At 46.5% G+C, this 11,179-nt stretch overlaps 1 protein-coding gene and 1 long non-coding RNA gene across 7 annotated transcripts in view; one reads left to right on the top strand and one right to left on the bottom strand.

The window, feature by feature from the left end:
* Window positions 1-611: 611 nt before the first annotated feature.
* On the bottom strand, window positions 612-4,688 carry LOC106829342 (uncharacterized). The gene is made up of 3 exons (XR_001397607.3): window positions 4,478-4,688; window positions 2,686-2,836; window positions 612-1,345 (listed from the first exon to the last, which is right to left on the bottom strand). It is a non-coding gene; the product is annotated as an uncharacterized lncRNA (long non-coding RNA).
* A 3,250-nt stretch (window positions 4,689-7,938) lies between these two features.
* The window catches only part of TSEN2 (tRNA splicing endonuclease subunit 2), a 35,724-nt gene continuing 32,483 nt past the window's right edge, over window positions 7,939-11,179 (top strand). Inside the window, exon 1 of one of the 6 annotated variants that reach the window (XM_070492599.1) lies at window positions 7,939-8,023. The gene's annotated coding sequence lies outside the window, so the exon portion shown is untranslated. Of the gene's footprint in view, window positions 8,097-11,179 lie in introns of all 6 variants that reach the window. The other 5 variants (XM_014838393.3, XR_011496323.1, XM_070492600.1 and 2 more) reach the window with 5 other exon arrangements.

Below are 11,179 nucleotides of genomic sequence, written 5' to 3'. Positions count from 1 at the left end.
ACAAGGTGGAGATCCGTTGCTAGAGAGGACTTAGAGAGTGGAGAGGAGGGTGCAAATGGAGTAGCCCAAAGAAGCAGAAGGAGAGGAACCAGAGAGGGGCCCTGCGTGGCTGTGGTCTGGGAGGGTGCCTGCAGCAGGAACGACAGCAAAGATTGCATTCAAGGGCGGGAGGAGAAAGAGGATTCCAGGTGGGCCTTTGCTCAGGCAGGTCCTTCTGCCTAGGATGCCCTCCCCGACTTGGCCAATTCCCCCTCATTTTTTATGTCCACTCATCCCTGAAGTCTTTCCTGAGCCCCCCTCCGTCCTTGGAACCCCCTTCATTGTAGCATTTACCACATTTATGAGAGCACCCGGGCTAGACCATGAGAACCTTGACATCAGATACGGCATTGGGTTTATCTGGCAGTCCTAACCTCTGGCATGAGGCCTCACGTGGTAGGGGCTGGATGAATGAGAAGGCGGCTCTTGTAGCCTCGCTCGGGGGCAGCACCGTGTGGAGAGAATCGGGAGGTCTGGAGTCTGGTTCTGGCCCTCTGGTGCCCTGGGCAAATTCCTGATTCTCTCTAGACCTCAATTCCTGTCTCTGTATGAGGAGAGCAATGGGACTCTCTGTGATGCTGTTTATTGACTTACTCTGTACAAGGCACAATTCTAGAAATATACATATTCATAATAATAATACTACAATGTAAATAATAATAATGTATATAAATATAAATATTTCTGGTAGAATGAAAATATAAAAACAAAGTCCTTGAAGTTACTTTTCTGGAACCAAGGGAGGCAGGACCAAAACCTCCTAGGGGGAGAGATTTTAAATTTTAGGGGGGTGGCATATTTCATTACAAGAAATATTATGCCGCTCTAAGCCCCAAAGAGGCAGTGTGGCGCAGCAACATACACATGGATGTGAGAGTCAGGCAGAGCACAGCTCAAACCCAGCTTGCAACCCTCCAGCTTTGTGACCTTTAGCAAGTCACTTTACCTCTCTGAGCCTTGAAAATTAGAAAGTGTCTAGCTATCTCAGAAAGTTGCCGTGAGGACTCAGTCGGATGTAAGACTCTATGAATACAGGAATCCTTTACTTTTAATCTCAAGAAATGTTAGCTACAAAGAAAGGGAGCTTGGACAAGGGACTTCATCCCTCTACGCCTCAGTGTCCTCATCTGCCAAATGCAGGCTGCCGGGAGGGCTCGTTTGAGGGGAGGTGAGATGGTGGGTGCAGAGAACATGCTGGGATAGTCAGTGGACGTTAGCTTCCCTCCCAGCCTGGCAGTGGGGCATACCCAGCTCCATCTTCTTGGGCAGAAAGCTTGAAACAAGGGATTCAGAGCTCCAGACACAGCTGAGAAGGAAGCACAGTAAAGAAGAGAGTCAGAGGAAGGCTCTGGAACACGTGGCGATTTGCCTTCTCCCATCAGAAAATGCTCTTAGACAAACAGCAAGTTTCCTCCATTAATAAGGCCCGCGGAATGCAGATGGGGTTGTTTTCCTCCTCCTTTTTTGCTGATTAAGTTCCCCCAAAACCCCCTTAAGAATTTTAATAAGAAATGCAAAAATCAACAAAAGTGCAGCAAACCCTTTCCTGTTATTAAATAAAGGGAAAGTAAATATTGCAAATTGGACATATTTCATAAGAGGATGTTTTGTTTGGGTGAAAAAAAATGAGAAAGAAAAGAAAAAGCTATTTGCTTTCTGGCAGCAAATACATGTCTTTGCTGAATTTTGGTTTCAAATTTGATGACTGGGGCATTATTCCTGGTTTGCCTGGAATTCAGGCCTTTTGACATCGGAAGCAGACATACCCAGGCCGGCAGGAAAGCCAGGTTTGGGCTGTGTTGGGCCTGTTCTCCCCTCTCTCCTGTGAGCAGACCAAAGAGTTCTTCAACCACCCAGAAAATATGATCCTGAGCCGCAAGGGGGTCACAAACAAGACAAAAGCAACTTGAAACAAAGAAGATTTTTATGAGAGAGAGGGAGAAACAAAATACAAAAGGTTCTCTGTACTTCCTTTTTAGGATAATGTATGAGACCATAAAACATATTATATTAATGCAGCACAGTGGCCCTACCTCTGTCACTTCTTAGCTGGGTTACCTTGGGAAAATTACTTACCTTCTCTGACTCACTTTCCTCATCTTCAAAATAGGGAGAATAAAAGTATTTACTAACAGAGCTATTATGAGGAATAAATGAGTGGGGAAATGAGCTAATGTAAGGAAAGTGCTAGGCTCTCTATATATCCCATATTATTTTGGGTAGTATGACAAATATACAGGAGGAGGCAAAAGAGGAAAAGCCATAAGACTTTATTTCTCTGTATTTCTTTGTAGTGATTGTTTGCAAAGAACGTTAGTTAGTTAGGTGTTGGAGCACCTGGTGCTGGAAGGTGGGTGTGGCCCCTCAAGGACACACATTAAATGTTCTCTGTGACCACGAGTGAGTTCAGAGAAAATGACCAAAGGAAAGGAAGGGAGGGAGAGAAGCCAGAGGGTGTGGCCCCTTCCAGCCAGCTCAGTCCCACAGAGGAGCCACATCTTCCCCGGGGCCCCTGCACCCCTCCTGGTCCTCTCTGTCCTCCTTGTGGGGTTCCCATGGCCTCCCCTGGCACTCGCTTCTCCCTGGCAGGGGCAACAGTTGTGAGGGGTCAGGGCCCATTTGTGGGATGCCAGGACGGGCTCTTACTCTGGAAATGCTGGTGAGCTGGACCCCACAAGCCACCTTCCCACGACAACAGAGCCCAGGCCTGTGCTTCGCAGGCGGGGAGCTGCCCGCTTCCTCTGGTCCCTTCTTCGCCTCAGGAGTCCTGGCAACCGCCATCTTCAAACGGTTGATCCTAAATAGGAAAACGATTTTGGTTTTGTAGTTTTCTATCTTTGTATTTATTTGTTTGCCTGAAAGCATCTTTTTGTGCAAAAATTAAAATAGATAAGGAAATATAACAAATAACAATCACCTGTATTCCCATCACCCATATTTGCTTCTAGGGTTTTTTCTTAAGAAATAAACATTAGAGGGCTGGCCCCGTGGCCGAGCGGTTAAGTTCGCGCGCTCCGCTGCAGGCGGCCCAGTGTTTCGTTGGTTCGAATCCTGGGCGCGGACATGACACTGCTCATCAAACCACGCTGAGGCAGCGTCCCACATGCCACAACTAGAAGGACCCACAACTAAGAATATACAACTATGTACCGGGGGGCTTTGGGGAGAAAAAGGACAAAAATAAAATCTTTAAAAAAAAAAAAAAAAGAAAGAAACATTAGAGAGAAAGCTAAAGGCATTTAGCCTATCTACTACCCCAATCCCACAGATAACTAATGAATTTGGCGCATATCCTTTCTGTTATTTTTAAGTAGTTTAGTATACCTATAGATATAGTCAGTATCTGATATTGTTTTGGGTGTGTTTTAATTTACATAAATGGTATCATAGGATTCATATTGTTCTGCATCTTGCCTTTATCACCAAACATTATGTTTCTTAAATCGATCCATTTTGATATGTCTATAGGAGCTAGTTCATTCCTTTTTTTTTTTGAGGAAGATCAGCCCTGAGCTAACATCTGCTGCCAAGCCTCCTCTTTTTGCTGAGGAAGACTGGCCCTGAGCAAACATTCATGCCCATCTTCCTCTACTTTATACGTGGGACATCTGCCATAGCATGGCTTGCCAAGCGGTGCCATGTCTGCATCCGGGATCCAAACTGGCGAACCCCAGGCTGCTGAAGCGGAACATGCGCACTTAACCACTGTGCCACTGGGCCAGCTCCTAGTTCATTCCTTTGAATTGCTGCATAGTATTCACTGCACGAACTTTTGATATCACATTTTATATGTTCATTCCTCTAGGGATAGTCATTTAGATTGTTTCCTTTTTTTTTTTATTACAAACCACTGTGCTTTGATAAAAATTATTTGTATGTGTCTTTTTGGGCATCTATGTCCTAAGTTTCTCTTGGAAATTGACCCAGAAGTCGAATGTGTTTGACTGTTAATCACAGGGCAGGAGCTGGCATGACTGGGATCCATCCCCCCTCTGGTGCTTACTCCCTGTGTGACCTTGGGCAAGTCATTTCACCTCTCTGAATTTCACCTTTTCTTCCCTGTAAAATGGGTGTGTGATAATCCCCAACTCTGGGTTGTTGTGAGAGACTTAAGTGAGACTATCTCTAAAAAGCACCTGGAAGAGTGCAAATGGTAGGAGTCCAGTAGCTGTTATCATCCATGCTACAGGCTTTTTTAGCAACCGAATTAGAATCCAAAGGCACCACCGAAACCTTTGTACAAGGGACCATGGGCCCAACAGAGCAACACCTTGGGGGCTTGCCCAGCTCCCCTTCCCACATGCTGTCAACTCTATCCCCCACCTAGGCTGCTGTCAGCTCAGTAAACAACTGAGCAAACGTGCCCTCAGCATCTCTGTTTCCCCGCCTGTGAAATGGGATAATGACACCCGCCTTGAAGGGCTGTTGGGAGGCTTACGTGGTAGATCACGTATGAGAGCACTTGTTGAAGCTGCCCCTTCCTGCTCGCCCTGGACGTGTTCTCCTTCAAAGCGGTGAAATTCTCCGAGGTTTCGTGCCCCCGGCAAGGGGAAGCTGGGCTGCCCCCGAAAGGGTTTTTGTTTCACAGCCCTTGCCTTTTATGTTGAGTTTTAGTGGGGTGTCTGTGTTTGTTTTCCTCCCCGGAAAGTGGTGCCCACGAGAGGCCGGGTGGTTTAAATTTGCTAAAATACCTCCATCTAGTGGTCTCGCTGAAGAACTGCAGGGGTCGGCCCCGTCTGGGAAAAAACAATGGGGCGACCGCTGGGGCCGCCCTGCCCTGCTTGGAAACGCCGGTGGCTCCCCGTTGTCTGCGGGGTAAAGTCCAAAAGCCGAACCTGGAATTCGAGCTCCTCCACCATCGGGCCCCGCCCTGCCTATCGGACCTTATCGTCGGCTTCGACCTCCTGCCCCGCTGGGCCCAGCGCCGCCCGGCTCCGGAACCTGCCCGACACGTGGGCCTGCCCAGCGCCCAGCCCGCCATCTCCCTCCCCGTCTCCAGTCTCCTGAGGCTGACGCTCTTTCCAGGCTCAGCTCGAAGGCCACCTCTGCCCGGAAGCTTCAACCGTCCTGGTCTTCCCTGACCTGCTACCAACACTTACTGTCCGTCATTTTTGTATTTCCACCTTTAAAACTGTGTTTTGTCAATGCAGTACCCGCCGGTATCCAGCATGATGGATTAAAATGAATGCAAGCCTGTAGTCCTGCCGGGCCTCCACTACTTCCTAGCTCTGAGAATGTGGGCGAGTGAGGGAACCTCAACTCTGAAATAGAGGTGGGAACACCTATCTCACAGGGCTGTGGTGAGAGTTAAGGAAGATAGAATGCAAAGTGGCCAGCATGCCCAGTAAATTGTCACTAGGGTGGTCAGATAAGGATACCCAGTTGAACTTCAATTTCAGATAATTTTTTTTGAGTATAAGTATATCGCAAATATTACATGGAGGATCTGTATAACATTTCACAGATAAATAATGTCAAGGATTACTGTTCCTTTTGTTAGATGTGCTGATGATATTGGGGATGTGTATGTACAGTCCATCCTCATTATTGATGGGTTCTGCATTTGCAAATTCACCTACTAGCTAAAACTTATTTGTAATGCCGAAATCAGTACTCACAGCGCTTGGTCATTCGCAGACATGCAATGCATAGAGCAGAGAAAAATCTGAGTCTCCCAATATGCACATTCCCAGCCAAAGTCACCAGGCGATACTCTGTCTTCTTGTTTCTGCTCTCATATTGTATGTGAACAAGTGTGCTTTTTGCGATCTCTTTAGTGCCACATTTTTTGCATTTTTGCACTTTCTGGTGGTAATTTCGCTGTTTAAAATGGCCCCCAAGCAGAGTGCTAAAGGGCTGTGTGGTGTTCCTAAGCCAAGACGGCGTGAAGTGCCTTACGTTAAATAAACTTTGTTCAGGCATGAGTTAATAGTGCTGTTGGCCATGAGTTCAATATTAATGAGTCAGCTGTAGACATTAAATAAAGTGTCTTTAAACAGAAACATACGTAAAACAAGGTTATGTATTGATCTGTTGATGAAAATGTGGCCAGAGGCTGGCAGGAAGCTAACCTTGTATCTCCCCTTAGGAGCAATGGTTCATTACAGTATTCACTAATTCAGTGTGTGTGGCGACTCGACAGAAATACTGTGAATAATGAGAATCAACTATGTGTATATATAATGTATATGTAATAAAATGTTAAGTCCTTACCTACGAGAGATACATACTGAAATATTATGAGAGAAATTATATGATGTCTCGGATTGCTTTAAAGTACTCCAGCAGTGGGATAAAGTTATGTATATGGAGAGTGTCAAAGAAACAAGGAACCAAAGGTTGAAGATTGTGGAAGTGATAATTATTCTCTCTACTTTTGTGTATGTTTGAAAACGACCATAACAAAAGGTTTAAAATACACATTAAGGAGAAAATCTTGGAGGAAGAATATCTTATTCGGTAGCTTTCCCTCTGGACCCTCTGTGGGGCAGGGCTCCAGATGATGCCACCTGAGATCCCTTCATGGGCAAATCCCATGCCCTCGACTCGAGGCAGAGCACTGGTGGAGGCTCAGGAGCCCGGGCTCTCGTCTCAGCCCCACCTCAGACTTGCTGTGTGCTACCTCAGGCAACACAAGTGCCTCTGAACCTTCTTTCTTATCAGTTAAATAAGGAAGTTGAACTGGACAACCTCTGAGTTCCCTTTCATTGTTAAAACCCTCTAATCCTAAAATCAGTATTTCCTAAATTGGAATGTTCTGGTGCAATATTACAGCCTCCCTCCAGCTCTCTTCCCTCTCCAATCCATCCGGATACCACTATTCTGTGAATCTTACCAAAATTTTCTCTTTTTTGCAACACTCCAAGCAGGAAGCTTTTCTGATTTTGATTTATCTAAAGTCTGAACTCCTTAGCTGAGCAGTTAAGGCCTGTGCAGGCAGACCATCCACTGAATGCCATGTCTTGATCTCTTTCTACGAAGAGCTCACAGTCCAGTTAAGGAGGACCAGGAAACAGGGACAACACAGGGTGCACCTGGCTAGGGCGGGAACACAGAGGAAAGTCACCAAAGCCAGCCTGGGGAGGCAAGAGGAAATCTCCTGGAGGAAGAGACATCTGAGCCGAGACCCGGAGTGTGAGTAGGAATTACTGCTGCAAACAGAGGGGAGAAGGATGTTCCAGCAGAGGCAGCAGTGTGCAGAGCCTGGAGACAAGAGAAAGCTGAGAAACGTCCAGATTTCAAAGTGCATCACATCTCGCCCCATGAATCTTTCTGGCATTATTCGCCACCCTTCTCTGTCACCCACCTTCCCCTTCTGTCCAGCATGTGCAGTGCGTGTGCTGGTTACCCTGGGGTTCACATTGAGAAGGTATATATTGGACTCCCTACCAGGCCTCCTTTAAAATAACCAGGTTGGGAGTAACTTTTAGGCTTCCCCTGGCACTTCGGTTTGCTCATCTCTCATAATCCGGAGGACCCGTTTTTCAGTAGAGGAAACTGAAGCTTAGAAAGGTTACATCACTCACTGAAGACCAGACGCTAGTGAGGGGGGAAGATGGGATTCAAATGCAGGTCTGACCCCTGGCCTGGGGTCCTTTACACTGCACGGGGAAGTTTTAGTCTTAGCTCCACTACCTCCTAGCAATGTGACACTGGACAAGTAACTTAGAATCTCATTTGTAAAATGGATCTTGCGGGACCGTTGTGAGGATTAAACGACAACAGCATCTGTGCAGAAGGCCATCCGTATAAACCCCGGGAGGGCAGGAAAAAGGAAGGGCCGCCTCTGCCTTACACTGCGCGAGGGGCAAGCAGTACGCCAAGACCTGCCTTCAGGCTGTGCGCAGGCGCGCTCCGCAAAGGCCCGGCGAGCTCTGCGGCTGCGCACTAGGCTGGCTTTGCGGCCGCACTGCTTGACGGCAGCGGTGTCCGCCCCCCGAGCCGGCGTTGCCAGGGTAACGGCGAGCACGTGGGCGCGTGGAAGGTAGGGCGCATGGGCGCGGAACGGGCGGTGTCCGGGGGCCCGTAGTGCTGTGGATGCAGCGCTTTGGAGCTGGGTGGGTTTCGCTGCCAGAGGAGGCATTGCATTCTTCGAAAGCCCTGCGGGGCGAGAGCGGAAAGGGCCCAGAGACCTCCCCAGGGTCGCACAGCCGGGCCAGACTGGACTAGGCAGGCTTCCTAGTGCTGCCGGAATTAACCCCTCTCTGCCTTCTCCATTCACCTGTAGCCCTTCGTACTTCACGTTCTTTCTGGAAACACTAACACCGCGTCTAGTGCTGGGGGCTCCGACGTGCATCCGACACCGTCTCTGCCCGAAAGGACCCTCAGCCGCTATTGGGGTTGCTGGGGGGGAGGGAGGGGGCGGTCAAGGAGACCAGCAAAGGGATAAGTTAAGAGAGGGAGTTAAAAATTCTTTGGGCCGTTAACACTTTTTGGCTTGTGTGCACTCGTTTATTGCAGTTAGAGCCACCGTCTGGCTGACACTTTCCGAATGGTAGGCCCAGTACGAGGCGCCTTCCTGCAATTACCCGTTTACTCCTGACAGCCTTCAAAGGTTTATTGTTTGTTTATATACGGCAGGGTCTCGGGTTCTAACTTGAAAGCTCCCCCGAGGCGGGATTGTTTGCTTTGTCCCTTTCATCCTTGCCTCCATTAGCCTAGCAGGTACACAGTTGGAGCTTCAGACGTTTTTTAATTGGGAGAAGGTGAGCTGTGCTGGGCGGGAGGTTTTAACCAGGCTTGTTTCGCAAGGTGGTCCCAGGGGGTTGGAAAATTAAGTCGAGCTACCTTCTCCTTTTTATTTTGTTTTTTCTTTTTGAGTAAATATATACTGAGCACCTAAAGGTGTTAGTTAGCTTGTCTGCTCAAGGCAAGAATAAGGAATAAAGCCCTGCTTAACGCGACTCTGAAGTCGGGTGTGCCCAGGTTTGGGAAAGGAAAAGTATCAATCCCTTAGGGTGCATAGCACTCAGCCCCTCTGAGTCCCTTTCCTTATCTGTACAACGGGAATAGTAATAGTACTTACCAGGAGGCTGTCGGAATTGAGTTTTTATAGGCTGTCTCGTCACCAGTGGTTGGCAACTTTGGTTACTTGTTGAAATCACCTGGGTCCCACTCCAGAATTTCTGATGTAATTGCAGGTAAGGCCTGGGAATTAGTAGTTATAAATTTACCCAGGTGAGTAAGGGCAACCAAGCTTAAGAGCCACTGTTATATACCACCCCAGGTTAATTTTCTTAATCTCTGTTCAGTTGTCATTCTCTCTGCTTAAGAACCTGAGCTGGCTGAAAGTCTAAATCAGCCTTCACATCCCAGACCCCCTGACTGCTGCTGGCCCAGTCCATCCTATACATCTGTGTGTGCTTCAGACATGGGTCCTCTTTTAGGCCAGTCTTCTTACCATGCCCCATCTCCTTGCCTTACTAACCTCCTATCTTCCCTGGCAATCTGGCTCTGAGCAAATGACTTGCCCTCTCTAAGCTTCAGTTTCCTTGTCTGTGAAATGAGGATAGTAGTACCCACATGTGTAGCATACGGCACAGTCAGTGCCCAGCATTTGTACCTACCGATGATAGTTATGTCATCCAATTTTACTCACATCCCATATCTTGCATCGTGCTGTCCTCCCATCATGGTACTAAAGAAACATTTCTTAAATGCCTATTGCAAATAGGGAGAACAGCGAATTCAATCCTTTCTCCCCAGCTATGTCTTCCAAGTTCAGCACGAGACAACTCTTCCACAAAACTTTGAAACTAGAGCTCATCTGGTTTGTCCTATTGAATTTTTTAAATAACAGCTTTATTGAGAGATCATTCAGATACCATAAAATTCACCCTTGTACAATTCAGTGATTTTAATATATTCAGAGTTTTGCAGCCATCACCGTCACTGCAATCTAATTCTAAAACATTTTCATCACCCCAAAGTAAACCCCATATCTATTAGCGGTCACTCCCCATTTCTCCCTTCCCCCAGCACCTGACAATCACTAATCAACTTTGTGTCTCTATGGATTTGCCTATTCTGGACATTTCATATTAGTGATCTTACACAACATATGGTTTTTTGTGACTGGCTTCTTTCACTTAGCGTGATGCTTACAAGGTTCTTGCACACTGTAGCATGCATCAGTACTTCATTCCTGTGTTGCTGGTGATATTCTGTTATATGGATAGACCACATTTTGGTGACCCGTTCATCTACTGATGGACATTTGGCTTGTCTCCACTTTTGACTATTATCAATAATACTGCTGTGAACGTTCACGTGCGGATTTTTGGGTGAATATATCTTTTCACTTCTCTTTTATGTATACGTAGTAGTGAAATTGCTGGATCATATGGTTACTCCGTGTTTAACATTTGAGTAACTTCCAAACTGTTTTCCAGTCCTGTTCAATTTGAAGATGAAGAAACTGGGCTCAGAGAGCTGAAGTGGGTTGGGCAAGGTCACGTGATGATAATGGCAGCTTTGCATATGTGGAAGACCTACTGTGAGCCGGGTTCTTGATATACATGCTGTCACAAGGGCAAGGGTGGCACTAGATCCAGAATTTGAGGTTTTATTGCAGGAACCCTTCTATCACACAAACTTGAGTTGGAGTACAAAGTTCTTGCCATCAAGTGTCATAGCTCACTCCTGCTTTTGTTAGAGTATAGCAGCAATCTGAAAGGGAAAATCCTAAGCAAACCAGGAAAATTAAATTATTACTTTCATTTTTTCTTGTTGACAGAATTTAATTGAAAGTCCTTGAAGTTAGCCATTAAAAGTTTTCTCTTTGTAAAAAAATTCCAAATGTAATATGTACAAGTCAAATACTAACCAGAGGTTAAGTTATAAAAGTGAAAAGCTCATAAAAGTCCAAATTGTTCCTGGAAATCCCTAGAAAGTTCCTCACTAGAGACCTACATCCTGCCTCAAAAAAGCCAACACAGCATTGTTTATTTTGCTTTGGAATAAATTGCTGTTTCTTCAGTTGAGTGCTAAATACAGTAGTTGGCTTGGGTTGAGGGATAAGTCAGCAAGTGAAAATCTAGTTAAAATGCCCTTGGAAGAAAATTTCTTGATTGCCCATTAACGTGCAGTGTGCGTGGTTTTGTTGTGAACGCTATACGGCAGTACGTGTGCGTATGTGTGT

Source organism: Equus asinus, chromosome 21 (assembly GCF_041296235.1).
Source record: "Equus asinus isolate D_3611 breed Donkey chromosome 21, EquAss-T2T_v2, whole genome shotgun sequence".
Taxonomy (NCBI): domain Eukaryota; kingdom Metazoa; phylum Chordata; class Mammalia; order Perissodactyla; family Equidae; genus Equus; species Equus asinus.
Note: the sequence above shows the minus strand (reverse complement) of the source record. Positions and strands in the feature narration are given on the sequence as shown.